At 49.0% G+C, this 17,584-nt stretch overlaps 1 protein-coding gene and 1 long non-coding RNA gene across 5 annotated transcripts in view; one reads left to right on the top strand and one right to left on the bottom strand.

The window, feature by feature from the left end:
• HIVEP3 (HIVEP zinc finger 3) overlaps positions 1-17,584 on the bottom strand; it is a 404,246-nt gene that overhangs the window by 212,524 nt on the left and 174,138 nt on the right. The window lies entirely within an intron of this gene.
• LOC311599724 lies at positions 10,563-16,664 on the top strand. The gene is made up of 3 exons (XR_014779980.1): positions 10,563-10,822; positions 15,611-15,669; positions 15,764-16,664. It is a non-coding gene; the product is annotated as an uncharacterized lncRNA (long non-coding RNA).

The following is a 17,584-nucleotide window of genomic DNA, read 5'->3' as shown; positions in this document are numbered from 1 at the left end:
ATTCATTTTAATGCAACATAGAGAAAAACCCATGACATTATAAACCCCACATCTAATAAATTAATAAAATATATTTAAAATAAATAAATAAATGTCACATCTTAGGTCAAGGCTAAGCTTTAAAACATCAACATACAGAGGCTAAGGAGGTAGCTTAGCAGTTATGAGCACTTGCTGTTCTTGCGGAGGACCTGGGTTCAGTTTCCAGCACCCACATGGTATCTTAGAACCACCTTTAACTCCAGTCCTAGGGGATCTGATGCTCTCTTCTGGCCTTTGCAGATACCAGACAGGCATGTGGTGCACACACACACACACACACACACACATATGCAGGTAAAACACTCACACATGTAAAAATAAACAAAGATGAAACCTATCTGTAAAAGGATCAGTATGGGCAGCAGGTCATGGGACATGGGTTGGAGAGGTAGAACACGCTGGCTTTTAGGGGAAGACTGCTTTAATCTGGAGCCTGGTTTATGGAGGGGGAACTCTGCTCAGGGTCACAATGCAGTCAGCAGTTCATCTGAGACCAGATGGGGCCCCATGCCACCATGTCCTTCCAGGCATTCCAAATTCCAACTCGCAGAGCCTCGCTGGAGTGCCTTTGCAGGGACAGCAAAAGCAGCTCATCAGCATCTGGCTTGTCAGCAAGCAGGGCTACACACAACACCCTTGTCACCCCAAGGAGTAAAGGCTGCTGCATAGCAGGCACTCATCCTAGTCCTCTGACTCCACCTCTGCACACCCTGCTGTGCAGCCTTGGATATGCTGTATTAACCTCTCTGTGCCTCTGTCCTCAGGTCTACGAATCGAGGCACAAGGTAAAGGATCTGGGTTGGTGTGGTAGTTGAAATAGGAACGCTCCCCCCACCCCCAGACTCACGTGTGTGAATGTTCGGCTCACAGGGAGTGGCACTATTAGAATGTGTGGCCTTGGAGTAGTCATAGCCTTGTTGGCGGAAGTGTGTCACTGTGGACATGGGCTTTGAGGTCTTAGAAGCTCAAGCCTGGCCAGTGTGTACGGTCTCCTTCTGCTGCCTGCGGATCAAGATGTAGGACTCTCAGCTCCCTTTCCAGCACCATGTCTGCCCACACAATGCCACGTTCCCTGCTATGACGGTAATGAACAAAGCCTCTGAAATGATAAGCCAGCCCCCAATTAAATGTTGGTGGTTGTTTGTTTGTTTGTTTTAATAAGAGTTGCCATGGTGTCTCTTCACAGCAATAACACTCTAACTAAAACAACTGGAGAGATGACTCAGTGGTCAAAGCATTGGCTGCTCTTCCAGAGGACCTAGGTTCTACTCCCAGCACCCACATGGCTGCTCACATCATCTATAATGGGATCTGACGCCCTCTTCTGGCCTCCACAGGCATAACACCCATATACATAAAATCACAAATAAATCTTTTAAGGTGGGTAGTGAATTGAGTAAATAGAAGTGAATAGAAGAATTGAGGTTCCTCCTTTCCTTCCCATAAGAGCAAGAGCAACGAGCGCGCCCCCCACTTGAGCTGAGGAGAACCCACACAGGGAGTGTTTTATTACAAAGTTCATGCGTCACATCCTCTCCCAACCCCTCAGCAGGTTGGATGTGCAGCTTCACTCCCTGCCTGATCCCCATCCACCTCACGCTCCCCTCGGTCCCGTTAACACCATGTCCTTGTTCTGACTCCTCGCCACCACCCGTGTGGCTTGAACACCACCTTCCGACTGAGCGGAAACCTTGGATACGACCAATGCTCTCCTGACGGTGTCAGTGTGACTCACTCTTCCCTATAGAACAAAGCCAGGCACTAACCACTGGCCACTGGCTCCATTCCCCCTCTCTCACGTGTTTTTACACACCCACCCACACACATGCATTCTCACACACACAACTCTATTCCCATGATTCTTACACTGGCACACCTATACACCTGCCGCTCTCCTCCTTAGAACGCTCTGTTCTTTCCTGGGAAAATCCCTCTGGCTCATTAGTAACCTGGCTGAGAGAGAACATTTTCTTTACAAACTCACCCCTCCCCTCGCTTCCTTCACTAAGTCCATTTTCTTCCATTACTCAGTCTGGGCCATGCTCTGTAAGGGCAAAGCATTAGCTGGAACCGCCAAGCAAGAGCACAGCTGGCAGCAAGCCACTTCCGCCTTTCCCTGCTTCCTTCATGGAAGATGGATGTGATGGCCAGTGTGCTTGCAGCCACCTGAGAATGTAAGGTGATTTTCAGGAGGGGAAACATGTTCTCTGAATGGAGGGGCCAAAAGAGAGACGCGGCCTGAGATATTACTGCCACCGTGGAGCTGCCACATGCCAAATTTGGGCCAGCTCCCTTTCGCTCTTACACGAGAAGAGAAAATACACCATTATTTGTTTAAACTGCTGCTATTTTCATTTGTTTTTGGATCATGGGCACATACCCACTTAGCTTTTGAGGCCAAACCTGAGGGCACTCCCTACATAAAGCCTTTGTAGACACAACCCCCAGCTTCCACTAAACAGAATCCCCCTGCCTCCCCTCCCACCCCCATCACCTATCATGGAGATTTTTCTCAGCCTCCCTAATCCAAGGCTGCATGAGGCAGAAGTTCATTACTCTTCTTTCTAGCCCAGGACCAGACGACACATGCACAACTGATTCTGTTAAAAACAAAACAAAACAAAACAAAACATTCTATGACACAGGGCTGCATCTTCTTGGGTGTCTAGCTCAGGGGCAAAGTTGTGTCCCCTGCTGGCCAAAGTGGCCTCAGGAATGCTGCAGCCTGGAGCTGCAGGAGAAGTCTCCATGTGTGAATTAATGTGTAAATCACCTTCCTCCCAGCCCTTCTCTCTAGGACTCAAGTTCTGCCAGCTGAGGCCTGCCTGTCAGCATCTATCCTTCTGAGGTCCTCTTCCCTTGCCACACTTAGCTGGCACTTACAGCCAGAGGTACGAGGCTCCCGAAGGGCGGGGATAAACACCCAGCTGCCACACTCTTGACACCTGTTCTCCCAGCAGCCACAGACTGCCAAGAAAATGAAGGCAGCTGCCGTGAGAGGACCCACCAGCAGGGAAGATGCAGTAGCCTTGCTGGCATCCTGGTTGGGGAAGCCTCTTTAGCAATAACCTTGACTTAGAGATAGGACACATTCCAATGAAGATAGTAGGCAGAACATCAAAGTGGAAGAACATCAGTCACATAGCTCCCTCCGAGTGTGTCGCTTGCCTCCCCAGAGCCCTGTGGGGCTCCTTAGAAAATGGGGTGTGGAAAGCAGGGAGAGTAGAAAGTTTGAGTGGCATTTGGATTCAGCTTCTTCGGATGTGGAGAGCCACTGCAGGGCAGAATGACTCACAGGATGACAGAGAACAGTATGTCAGCTACTTTCCTTGGCACTGCGACAAAATACTTGATAAAAAGCAACTCAGGAGAAGAAAGGTTTCGGCTCTTGCTTTCAGAGGATTTCAGTTATCTCAGGTGGCTCCACCCACTGAAGCAAGAGCTTGGCGTTGGAGCTGTTCGTGTTTTCGTTGCCCATGAAGTAGATAACTAGACCAGAACCAGAGACAGGTATGACCTTCAGAAGCGCACTCCTTGGTATTCTATTTGGCTAGTTAGGCACAACATCGCTAAGGTTCTATAACCTTCCAAATGCTGCCCCCTGCTGGGGACTCGGTGCTCAAAACGTGAGACTGTGGGGAACATTTCGGATTCAGGCCACAACAGAGGGGCCCCAGTGTGCTCCAAGGAAGAACCTCCCTTGTAACATAGCTGTCCCATGAGGGAGTGGCCTTCCCTGGGAGACTCTTACCCCATATACCACTGGGCACTACAGAATCACATACCTCCACACAGACCTCAGGTTGTGGGGGCTTGAAGCCTGCTATACAGTAGAGCTTCTTACGACGCCCTTGCCATGTAGTTCTGAGTAAGCCAATTGCGCCTGTTACCTCTGCTGCTTTTCTGGGCTTTTGTTTCCACCTCAGGAAGGCTCCCATCTATGGAGAAGATGGTAAGGATCCTGGTTTATCAAGCCTTATTTCAAACATTTTGTTTCAGGTGTGGGAATATTTCAAAGGTCCTGATTCCAATCTGGTTTACACCATTATTTTCTCTCCCATTTCTTGGGTCCTGGTGTCCCACATATATGTTATGAAAGTTTCTATGAATCTTTTTCTCACACATACACATGTATACTCGCACACATACACAGAGAGAGAGAGAGAGAGAGAGAGAGAGAGAGAGAGAGAGGGGGAGAGAGAAAGAGGAGGGAAGGAAGGAGAGAGGGAGGGAAGCTGAACTGCAGAAAAGGTTGTAAGAGCAGGAAGGAGGACACGGCACTGCCATGGGCCATGCATTTCCCATCATCCATCCATCCATCCACCAATCCATCTATCTATTCACCTATTTCTCCATCTATCTACCTATCCACTCATCCACCCATCCATCCATATCCACACATCCTTACACACACACACACACACACACACACACACACACACACACACTGACCACATTGAGTATCTGTTGTATTCTAGGAACAAATATGGGAACAAGAGAGAGAGAGAGAGAGAGAGAGAGAGAGAGCAGTGCACTAGAAAGGATTCCTGTGTTCTCCTAACCTGCCATACACAATAAATCTTTCTCTACTGTTTTATTTCTTGGCTAGGCTTGTTTTGTCTTTGCACTTATCAAAATGTAAATTCACAGCATTCAGCTGCAAACTGGTGACCTGGCTGGGGTATTGACCTTGAAGGCTTGTGGGCTTTTGCCACATTATTTCTCAAAGGAGAGGCAATGATGAAAGGTCTAAGGACAACCCCTTTCACTGCAGATAAGGCCCCTGAGGTGGTAATAGGGCTGTCTTCTTGGAGCCTTGCTGTCTTGATCCACCATTGTTTCCTGGTGAACTTGGCAGCTTCCCCAAACATTTTGTTCCAAAGTTCCCATGAGCTGATGGATATATGAGACTTTTGTCAGCTAACTGAAGCTTGAGAACAGAGTGGAGAAGGACGTGGTAGACTAGAAAAGCACAGACTAGTTGGTCACATGTTTGAGAGTACTGGTTCTCATACCTGGAGGCTGAAAAATCATCTCCATCCAAGTGGATGTCAGAAGTACAAATTCTCTATTTTAAAAGGGAGGCCAGTCAGGAACACCTGAGAACCAAAAGTGTAGCGAAGGTTTCGGGGCCTGACATGAACACCTACCTCGTGGTTGTTGACAATATAAAGTTTGGGATATTGGAAAATATCTCTATCCTATGAATCACACAGATCATCAAGAATACAAGAACCAAAGGATATGCGTAGACACACAAATGCCTTCTCCTGTGGATCGGGACCAGAGCTTACATGAAAGCTACAGAATGTCAAATTGTAAGGGAGTTTAAAGATGGTTCAGTGAGTAAGATCATGAGGTACCGAGTTCAAATCCCCAGCGCTTGGGTAAAAAACATCTGTGTGTGCCTGTAATCCCAGTGTCTGAGGCAGAGACAAGGTAGAAGGCAAGAGTGTGCTGGACAGTAACTATTTTTATATAGCCTGTATATTCCCCTAATTTCAGAACCCTCTGTATATGTCTTCTCTTCTTAGCCTATGCCATGAACATCTTTTCATTTATTACATAAAGTCAGAAGTGCCATTTTTATTGGCTACAAGGTATATTTCTGCATAGCCTTACAATAATTTGTAGAACTTATTCCTACATATCTGTATATCTGGGTAGTTCCTAAATGTTTCTCTAAGGGCTGGCTGGTTGTGGCTCAATGGAAGAGCACTTGCCTGCCATGTACTTGGGCCAGAATTCTATTCCCAACACAGAGTAAAAAGTAGGGTCCTCCTAGGCAGTCCTTACTGAATTCTGTGGTTATTTTACTGCATTCCTAAAAGAGGAACTTAGGAGTGGAAATGTACAACTATGATGCATCTTGACAAAGCACCCTCTAGACACAGGCTGTGCCTAGATGCCCATACCTTCCCCCGTGTACTCGGATTTAATCAGAATAGCACATGTTTGTTTGTTGTTCGTTGTGACAGAGTCTTACTATGTAGCTCAGGCTGGCCTGAAAATCACTTAGATTTCTTCCTCAGCCCCTAGACCACTGGGATTACAAGTATGAACTACCATGCCCAGGTTAATTTACCATTTTAGAAAAGTATAATAATTCTATTATCATTTTAGAATTTTTTTACTTTTCGTTTCTTTTGTTCATTGCTGGGGAAGGCTGTTTACAAATTTTATAATTTTTGGCGTAATTTTAGAATTGTAGGAAAATCACAGAGAGGTCCCACAGCCCCACCACCCTCCTTCCTATAAGGTGCCTTGAGTCCTTACTTGGATTGTGACAACTTTCCCTCAAAAGTCTTTCCTGTACCCTGAAATCCAAGCCAGGGTCTCACACTGCACTGAGTTATCTCTTTGCTGACCTCTGGCTGCCATGGAAACCTCGGTGCATGAGAAGTGTCCTCGTGTGGTGTTCTGCAGGATGTCTCCCAAGTGGGCTTGTCTGGTGTTTTCTCATGACTGGACTGAGGAAACAGGTTTGGAGACAGAATACTTGAGAAACAAAGGCCCTTTCTCTTCCAGTCATTCCCAGGAACGTGACTATCAACGTGACGTAGAACCCGTGATGCTAACCTTGACTGCGGTACCTGCCAGGATTACCAGCTATGGCGTTAGCATTTCCCCCTGTCCACACTCTGTTCTTTGGAAGGGAATCACTGAATGCAGCCAACTTTTAAGAGGAGAGTTGGGCTCCATCTGCTGGAAGGGGAAGAGTATATAAAGTCTCCAGAATTCTGTAAAGATCTGTGCTGCCTTTTTTATGTATTTATTTATTCAGTTACTCATAGCAAGACATAAAAAAAATATTGTCTTATAAATAACAAATTATCATGAACTCTTTGGGCAATAATTCCATCTTATGATTTATCTTGTGCCCAAACCATCCAAGCACTGGCAGTCACAGGCTGTCTCCAGAGTGCTCCTGTGTCCTTTGGGCACCCTGTCACCTGTTACTTCCCTATATGCTGGCTTTGTTTTTCATCTTTTCTTATGCTGGGAGCTTATGCTTTATTTTCTTCATCCAGGTATTGTAGTCTGTCATATCTCCAAAGGGCTCTGCTTCCTGTGATTGGGAAATGGTCCTTAGAACCTTAAAGTCACGGAATGTGATGTTCATTTCTTCTGGCAGTCCTGGGCTCTCAGCAGGTACAGCTGGGAAATGACAGGTATGCTCACCCACATCCAAATGAAGTACTGTGTTCTTCTTTAAATTTCTTACTACTATTTATTTATGTGTGTGTGCATGCACATGTGTGCATCTGTTGTGTCTGTGTCTATGTTTGCACGCATGTGCCAGGGAGCACGTGTGGAGGTCAGAAAACGACTAGCAAGAGCTGGGAGTGGGCTCTCTCTTTTCCCATCACATGGGTCTGGGAATCAGAGTCAGGTTATCAGACAGCTGGAAAGATGGCTTATCAGTTAACAGCACTCGCTGCTCTTGCAGAGGGCAGAGGCGCAGTTTCCAACATCCAACATCCACGGTAGCTCGCAATCACTTATAGGACTCCAGTTCCAGGGACTCTGACACCCTCTTCTGGCCTCTGCAGATACTACATGCACATGGAGGCAAACATTCGTACACATAAAATAAAGTAAATGTTTAAACCAACAAAAACAGAACAAACAGGCATGGTGAGGCACACCTACAATCACAGCAACTGGGAGGTGGGGGAAGGGAAGATAAGAAAGTTCCAGGTCACTCCCAGACACAAAGTGGTGGTTTCCAGACCAGCCTGGGAGACATAAAACTCTGCCTCAGAAAATCTAATTAGTAATAGATTAATTAACTTTTTAAATTAAAGAGAACTTCATGGAGAGATATATTTGCAGTTCTAGAACCCAGAGTGTTGAGATATCCAGCCACAGGAGCCAAAAGCATTCCTCCGGGGAGAATCTGGCATTTTTGCCAGTGCCTCGTAGAACAAAGGGCTTGTAATCAAAACAGATCTAGAAATATGTGAGTTGTATACTAGTCAGAATTCCATCAGGGGACAGAACCCACAGAATGAGCATGTCTTAAAGAGATAATTTATTAGATTGGTTTACACCATGCAGCCTGGGTCGTCCAACCATGGCTACCTGCACCCTGAGAGGTGAGAACCAGGGAGCTGCTCAGTCTATAAGGCTAGAAGTCTTAGCTGTCCCAGTCCAGCGCTGAATGCCCGTAGGATCCCTGGAGAGCCAGTGGTGTTCAGTTCACACGAGAGGGCTCAAGAAGCTGGGTTCCAATGTCAGTGAAGGACAACAGGAAGTAGCAGCAGAGAGAGGAAGTGAACAGGAAAAAAAACGGTGACCTTGTCCCCAGACCTCCTCAGCTGCTGTAAGATGCTATCCACTGAAAATGCTCTCGTAGAGGCACATAAGGGTGTGCCTCTGAGTTGACTGCAGATCTCATAAACTGACAACCAAGATTAAACGCCAAGATTAAGTTAGTTCATAGAGTCGGCACTGTGGTCAAGGACCTCACTTTCCGCATAAGCTATTTCCCTTTCTCATTTGTCTCCAGACAAGTCCCTTCTTCTGCCTATGACCTTTGCACACGTGTTTCATTCTGGTGGCCTGTAGGCATCCACTCTGATGTCTTCATGGAGAAATCCCTCTCTGTCTGTCACCAGACACAGAGCACACTAAGTGTCTCTCTCCAGGACCCTGATGCCCTTTGCCCTTGTTCCCACAGAGTGCCTTGGACCTTCTTGTATCCTGCCCATCTTCTGAGATGGAATCCTGATGACTTCCCATGCCTACGTGGCCATTGGCTATGGGTCAGGAGACATCTCCTCACCTGTCTTCTGAGTATAAAACCTGGGAAGCTCAAGCCTACAGGGCAGACTGAACTCCTCAGCACCCTGGCAAAGCCTTTTGTCTGGTTGTGAACTTCAGTGGCTTTGTATATGCTGTTCCATCAGTCTTCAGGGCTCGTCCCTGCCATCTTCTGAGATCAGCTGCCTCGGGATGACCAGGGCACACTAGTCTCTTTGTCCCACAGCATGTGGGACATTGCCTTGCTAGCATTCTTCTGAATTATAAATGTGTGTTTCTTGCCTGTGAGTTCTTTATCTTGACCCTTACCCTCTCCCCACTTAATTCGTCAGCCTCCTCCCGACTCCATGACATATTCCCATTTTTCTTCCATCGATTTGTTCTATTTTTCAAGTTTGTAAAAGTTAGTTTCTGTTATTTGCAAAACAAACAAACACACCAACTTCATCACTCAGAAAAAAAATCCCACCACATTTTAGGAATGTTATTAGTGTAAGAGATGCCTGTTGACAATGGCAAGGTGCTGTAGACCTGTCTTCCCTCACATAATTCATGCTCAGAAGGCCTCAACAGACACCTCCAGCTTGAGCTGAGTGGTTCCTAAGGAGGGCCACACAATCCTGACCCAGAATGGACACAGCCCTCTGCAGAGGGAAAGGCTGCCAGCATCAGTCCAGAAGTGTCCTCATTCCTTCTGGCGGGCAGCCGGTGGGTGACAGCGGTGCTCTGCAAACGGCAACAGGCAGAGGCTATGGCTTCTGTGCCTGCACTTCTGATCCACTGCACTCAGAATGTGTCTTCAGGTGCCACTTGCAGAGGCTTCTCGGAGGTGCGCTTGCTCTCTCAAAGCAAAGAAAGATCGGGGTGAATGACTAAGTAGCCCCAGGTGCTGATTAACAGGACTAAGGCACTCCTTTCATCCACACGTGGGTAGGCTTCCTCTTCCCTGGGACCTGACTGCCCTTGAGTTTTGTTTTTAGCTCAGAGATGTGGTGGAAGCCATGTTGTGACAGGTATGACTCTGTCATCAGAGCCCTGGAAGCTTCATTGTCCTGGGATCCTGAGCCTAGCACACTGTGGGGAATCTGCTATGGACTGCTGGTGGGTAAGAATCCATGTAGGGGTCACCAGGCTCTTCATCTTACAGTCAGCACCCAGATCGGAGGCATTGGGGGGGTGAGGCAGACTTTCTTTCCTGCTCAATCCAGCTGAATGCAGCTGTGGGGTTAGTCAAGCCTGGACCAGCAGAGTCAGCAAGAACCAGGAGTCATAAATGTCACAGCTTCAACCTACTGAGTTTGAGACGGATGGGTCATGTGGCACCAAGCTAATAAAGGGAAATAAGATGCAGAATCCAGCAGGGAGGCTTCACCTGTCTGGCTGTGGGGAACTTATAGAAAACCCGAGTCAGCAGGCGCGAGGGCTGAGAAGGCTCCAATGCAGAGGTGACAAGTATGGCTAAGGAAGCGTTCTGAACATGGCGGGTGAGAAGCAAAGACATGGAAGCCTTGTCCCCTGCCAGTGAGCAGAAGTCGTGGCCCCTGCCTGTCACTGAGCTTGGCAACAGCTGTTTGCAGAGCAGAGCTGGCACCGGCTGCTGGAGGAGGTGAGAGGGTGGCTGGGCTGTGTCCTTTCTGCCTCTCCCATGAAGCCCCAAGCAGCCCCTGCCCTGAAACAAGGAAGAGATTAGCTCCATTACTTCTGATCCTGTCCCCTCCTCTCCTACATTATCCAGCCCTGCACCATGACTGGGCAGAAGAGACGGTGATTAATGCAACCTGCGCACCCGGGAAGCTATAATTACCAGGTGGAGTTCAACAACCGCCCCAAAGAACTTCAAGTAAGTGCAATGAAGGATTGGGAAAGAGGCAGCGTCGCTTAGGTTTTCCTGGGTCCAGAAGAAGGCAAGACTGACGACTGACGATTGACGTCTGAAGGTACAGGGCACCTATCCTGAGCCTCCAAGGAAGTGAAGACCTCAGCAAGAAGGGGTGAGGAGAGGACGTAATGCAGGGTAGGAGGAGTGGGAAGGAGGACTGAGAAGGCTGGGGAGATGAGATGGCTGCCTGGACAGGGGGCTCATTGTGCAAGTGTGGAGGCCAGAGTTCAGGTCCCTAACACCAATGTCAAAGCTGGGCAGGTGTAGCAGACGCCTGTAATCCCAGAGCTCTGGGGTTGGAGACAAGAGGGTCGTTGGGGCAAACCGGCTACCTAGACTTGTCGAATCAGTGGGTCCTGAGTTCAGAGAGAGACCCTTACCTTAGTAAGTAAATCAGGGAGTGATCGAAGAAGGCTCTTCTATATATGCAGGCCTGCACATATGTGCACAGGTGTCTGATTGAGCCCTCATGTATGTTAACACAGACATAGACACATATACACACAGACACACTAGGCATCACACACACACACACACACACACACACACACACACACATGCACACACACACAGGCACAGGCACAATGTCAAGGAGCAAAAGCCCCCTTCCCTAGTGCAGGTAATTCCTTGGAAACCATCACTCTTCTTTGAGCTTCCATAGTTTCCAGAGTGATGTTGATAGGTTTTCTTCCTGCTCTGTCCTGTCCAGCCCCATGATGGCTCTATGTAGAGAAGTGACAATTTCAGAAGAGCTGTGGGTTATGACTCCTTTGGGGTCATATATCAGCTAGCCTACGTATCGGATATTTATATTACGAGTCATAAAAGTAGCCAAATTACAGTTATAAAGTAACAACAACACAGCTTTACGGTTGGGGTCACCACAACATGAGGAACTGTATTAAAGGGGCGCAGTGTTAGGAAGGTTGAAGACCTCTGCTCTGGAGAGTGGCTCTAGCCATGGGACTGCACAGACCCTGTCAAGGCATTTGTATAGTGTGAGCATCAGTCACTGAGGACTATGCAATGAGAAGAGGTCTCAGCCATCCATGCCATGATGTGCTGGGAGCCCAGGAGCAGGCTGAAAAGCATCCCAAGCAACTGAGGACATGGAAGAGCCAGCTCATCAGAGACACCTCCGCTTCTGGAAGGGCTCTTATTGTCTTAATCCCAAAAGACAGAAGACAGGACCTACAGGCTTTGAAGATGCACATCAGAGAGCATAGCAGTGGGGAGAGGCTAGGGAGAAAGGTAAGGAGTGCAGAGATGCAGGGAGAGACCGCCATGGCCTAGAGACACCTCCAGCTGCTCTGGGAGAAACACTGTGAGCTTTAGCACCCCCTGCTCACAGCTGGAGGGCTGGCTGGGTCCCCTCCCTGTGAGTCACTCTGTCCCCTGACACAATGCCATCGTTTCCCTGCCTGTCAGGCAGCTTAGAAAAGCTGTAGCTAGAGACCACAAGTTCACTCCGTTTCTGACCCTGCTGCTGACTCGCCACCTCCCAAGACCTCTGTCTCCTGATACTGCACTCAAAAGGAGGTGAGGGGCAGGGAGGGAGGGACTCAGTGGTCAAGGGGTCTACACTGAACCCGTGATCCTTGAGCTGCAGGCTCCTTATCAGCGGAAGTGATGAATGACCATGTAAGAAAATTCGAGTTGTAAAATTGAAAAAAACTGACAGTCGTGGAGAAAGTACCAATTAGTGAGAGGCTTCCTACTCCCCTCTCTTTCGTCCTTCCGGAAGCCAATGGCTCTCCTCCAAGGCCCAGCCTTGTGCTTTACCTGGCCCTCCATTATGAAACGCCCCGCCCCCTTGATGATGTGCGGCTAGTCTTCTAAGAATAGCAAGAAGTCAAGGGCACCATGAAAACAAGTGTGGCAGCCCACACCATGCTCACTGCCCCACCCTGAGGGGCAGCCAACAGGTGGCCAGTCTGTGGATCTTGGCCTCACTCCGGTCTTAGCTCAGAACAGAAGTGACCCCAGGCAGCGACGACGTGAGTCTACCTCCTTTCAGGCCAGGCCAGAGCCAGGGCAGGCCCAGACAGGGACAACACCCGTTTTACAACAAACAGGAAACCAGTTCACCAGCCTCAAAATAGAACAGACAAAAGCCCCAAAATAGGAGGCTGTGAGCCTCTCAGGTTTCTCTGCTTGCTTCCTTGTGGGTCACAGAGCGTGTGTTGTTGTTTTCAATTTCATGAGAGACTGTCTGGGAGTGCCCTTATAGAGGTGACTGGCCCAAATGGGCTGAGACTAGGGGGCAGGCTGCCCAGTCAGGCTTCTTGTCCAACCCAGGTTCCACCTCCTCCTCCTCCTCAGACACTAGGCCAGCTACCAACGGTTCCACAGAAGCCTTGACCAGAGTGACTTCTCTCACATCCAGCATTATGTTTCCTTGGGGCCCCTCACCTGTGCAAACAGCTTTTGCAAGTCTCCAGAGACTCACTGGGTCCTGCTGCCATCTGAGAGTCATACTGACAACAGTCAGCAAACAGCCCCACCCCCTCACTCCATCCCCCACCCCCACCCCCACTGGACCTTGACAAAGACATGGAGCCAAACCCATGCTGTTCCCTTGGCCAAGAACGCCATTCTTTGGCATAGTCCCCTTAGAAGCAATCTTGCCGAGGGACACGATTACCTCTGTGATGCTTTTAAGGAGGATGCCGGAGCTCCCCTGATGTATGTCGGGGTGCTTAGCCTCTTGGACTCTACACCCAGTGTGCTTCAATCCTGGGGATGTGGTGACTGCTGAATGACCAGGCTCCCCTTTTTGCTGGCATTGCTGAGAAGCTTAAGCCAAATTTCTTTATTATCCCCAGCAGGCTTTTGTCCCCTCCTATGCTGCCCCGTAACTCCATTCTCTTTTCTTGCTTTCCATGTTAACTTCCTTTTCCTTTCATATAGAGCACAGCTTCTCAAGTCTCTATCTGGAATAAGCTGAGACACGCACGGATAACCAGGCAAACCACTCTCACTTAGGATGTTCCCAGCCAACTCCTCCCAGCCAATCTGCATGGGAAGGCTTCCCTCTCTGTGGTCCCCCAAGCTATGTCTGCACCTTCCTGAGGACGTACACAGTTCTGAACTTTGTCTGTTTTCTGGCCATCTTCCTCATCACCGAGAAGGCTCTGGATGAAGACTAACTGCTCCTCTCTGCCACCCTCTGTACTGGCCACTTCACAGCCACCTGCTTGGACAGCCCTCAAGATGACCTTCAGAACACGGAAGACCAAGGAAGACATGGCAGAGCCCAGCAAGGCCGGCTGCTTACACAAGGCGGGAAGACAGAGCAGATCCTGAACTCCAGTGTCCAAACCTCATCCCGGGGTCAGGCTATGATCACTCGAGTCTGTGAAACACAGCTCCCATATGAAAGAGGGAAAAGGAGAGAGAAGGAAATTGATTCCTTTAGATCGTCAAATAATTCACTGTGGAAGGCAGTTTCAGCTGCACTATTTATGGCATTTTAAGTGGCTCAATTCATAAAACTCAGTTCTTTCAAAAAATGCAGATGCATTCAACTGTGGCATCCTCTGATAGGTCAGTTAGAACAAACGCTTTACAGAATATAGCCAATCAAATCCTTCTTTTCTTTCCTCCAGTGCTGGAGATGGGACTCAGAGCCTTGTTCATATTAGGCAAGTACTCTACCAGTGAAATGCACCTCAGTCCTTGGCTTACACAAACTCTCATCCCATCATCACTTACATACATGTGTGTGTGTGCACACGTGTGCATACATACTCATATACCACACACATACTACACATGCATACCACACACATAACACACACACACACACCCCACATGCACACACATAACACACACACTTTTTCAACTCTAGAAGGTGGTAACAGCATAAAATGGAACCAGAAGAGCTAACTTTGCCAGAAGCTTCCAGAAGAAAAGACCAACTCTCCTGTCAAGTAATGAGGCCAGTCTCTCTCCCAGCCCTGTAGTGTCCAGACTGTTAGAGTACAAGGGATCTGAAAGATGTAGTAAGCCTATTCGGGATCTCTGTAGCCTGATGCTTTTAAATGACCCCTAGTCTGATGCCAGGGATGCAAAGGAAAGAGATGGAGGACCGTCTGGATTTGGGTCCAGATGGCCTTGGACGAGTTTGGGACTCTACATCTGCACCTGTTTCCACCTGTGTAACCTGGGGGAGGAGTAACAGCTTCTCCCTCTTCTGCCACTGCCCAGGGTTACCAGGAGGACAGAGTTAGCACAAGATGAATGTTTGGATAAGTCACCTTGTCGCAGGCAAGAGTCATATAGGCCAGAGAAGGCTTGGGAGAGAAAGGGGCCTCCTGAAGGAGCAGCCACAGCACTGTGGGAAGAGGGTCGTCTCTTTCTAGGCTGCCTTGCTCGTAGGCGACCTTGGACCTTGAGGTGTACGGGAAGAGGGGGGATTTGATGGCTCCCAGACTCTAATGCACTGTGGGGCTCCACAAGCGGAGGGTGAAGCTCATGTGAGCAGGAGCTGCACACAGTGGGGGACAGGGAGCTCCACACACCACACCTTGCTTCCTTGTTCTCCCAGATGAGGCACTGAAGCCCACCCCTGCCCCCATTCCAAAGCTGCTCCTCCTCTGTTTCCCTAACACCTCATTTTTCTACACTCCCTGGCCTGGACTGGGCGCTGTCTTCAGGGCTTTTCCATCTGTCTCCTCTTCCTGGGGATAGCCTAAAGCTCAGGGGACCCAGCCAGGGTGACCGAGCTGACCTTACTATGGGATAGACCAACCAAATGCCTCCTGGCAATTGTTTCCCACCCCACACCCTCCACCTCTACCTCACAGAGATCGATCACTTTGGGGTTCACAGACCTGAGAATGAGTAAGTCCCTACAAAGCTGCTAATACTTCTTGGGATCTTGGGCAAGTAACAGGAGAACCTCTGTTTCCTTTGAGCTAGGTGGAAAAGGGGAGCCCTGGGGCGCAGCATCACACCAGAGGCTGCAATGAAGATGGAAGGCATGTATTTCAACTGGCCTGGGGCAGGGGCCAGAGAGGGTAAGCTGGCCTCGGTAGGCCTGAGTAAGTGGACAGCTGTGCTTTCCTTCTGCAGTGCATCAGTGGAAGACAAGCCCACAGGACCACAGACCAGCCAGAGGAGCCTGTCAGGATGCTGCAATGACACCTGAGATTCAGCATCTGTGTCTTCTAAGGACAACCCAACAGGAATCAAGACCAAAAAACACCACCCCCATATTACGGTCACCTCCACCCCCATTTTAGAATTGCAAGGTGACTGGGTCACTGGGGCAAGTCTAGGGCTTCGCTTCTTCTCTTCTGTCAACCTATGCACAGCCAGCTCTCCTCCCATTCTCTACTCATGGTGTTCTTCTGTGCTCAGCTTTTGAGTGAGTACAGTAGACCCTCTTATCCGTGGTGGGCGGGTCTGTTCCATGACACAGATGACATGGCAGTGTTGCCACAGTGCCAGCTGGCCCTGCTGTGTTTATGCCTAGTGGCTTCTTCTCCATCCTTACTCCTTTTTTTTTTTCAAGACAGGGTTTCTCTGTGTAGCCCAGGCTGTCCTGGACTCACTTTGTAGACCAGGCTGGCCTTGAACTCACAGTGATCCGCCTGCCTCTGTCTCCTGAGTGCTGGGATTAAAGGCGTGTGCCACCATGCCCGGCCGTCATTACTCTTGTAACCTAGGGCTGCTTAAAAGTAAAATCAGAGTAACGTAAACACAGCAGTGCAATGACCCAGTGGTTGACCTGCTAGGCCAGCCATCCTGGGTAGGTAGCAAGCACTGCCTGGATGCACTGGGTGAAGGGATGCTTGCTTCGTGTCTCAGGCAGGATGGGATGGGATGGCAAGAGACTCATCAAGCTACTCAGAATGGCGTGCCATCTTAAACGAATGAATTATTTATTTCTAGAACTTTCCACCTACGACTTCAGTCATAGTTGAACCAGGGGTAACTGAAACGAAAACTGGGCAGCGGTGGGGGTGGCGGGGTACTGTATCACCATTTGACATGTTTCACAATTAAAAATGGAATACGTTTATCAAAAAGCACAGCTCCCAGCTTCCCTCTACCCAACGGACAGCTGGGAGAAAGGGACAGTATGGTCAGCATCAGCAGGTACAGGGAGACAGAGAAGGGGGCAATGGAGGGAGGGAAGGAGGTGAAAGTTCTTTCATGGAGACACACCGTCTCTACAGAACACTTACCAGGCTCTGCTCTCAGGCAGAGCAGCAAACAGTTAGGGGCAGAGAGGAGGCAAAAGCCTGGCGTCTCATCTGAGGCTAGGTGTGAGCCGACATCCAGCACATCCCAGTGTGAGAAGAGCTGATATTTTTAGTTGAAATAAAAATGCATATAAAGGTCAAAGGACGGCAATGAAGCCTACCCGGAGGAGTGACCCAGAAGGAGTTCATGATGTCTGTGACATCTGACCTGGGTCTGAACAGGGCACGTGTGGGGGGCACTGGGTGAGAGGTGATGAAGACAGACTGCAGATGCAAAGGCACTTGGGTGGGCTGGGGAGTACCAAGAGATGAGAGGCTCCACCCGAGTCAGGCTGCAGAGGTACCACCAAGACCTCTAATGTCTTCTTCAAAACTCTAGCCAGAAATCACAGCTGCTCCAAGATCTCGGGGGTCACAGCCCTCATCCCAGCACCGACACTCAGGGGGCATTTGCTGCCCACTGGCCGTTGTCTGCAGCATTTGATTGACATTACAGCTTTGAGTCCTCATGAGAACTACGTGTCCTTGGTATATACTGGAGATTGGCTCCAGGACCTGCAGGGACACAATCCACAGGTAGTCCTAGTTCCGTTCCTGAATGGCGTAGTATTTGACTATGTCCTGCACAAGCCTCTCTGGTCTTTGAAATCATCTCTAGATGACTTCTGTCAAATGCCGAGTACAC

The sequence above is a fragment of the Acomys minous genome, assembly GCF_964271855.1.
Source record: "Acomys minous genome assembly, chromosome: 6".
Lineage (NCBI taxonomy): Eukaryota > Metazoa > Chordata > Mammalia > Rodentia > Muridae > Acomys > Acomys minous.
The sequence above is the reverse complement of the archived record's forward strand: the minus strand, read 5'-3'. Positions and strand labels throughout refer to the sequence as shown.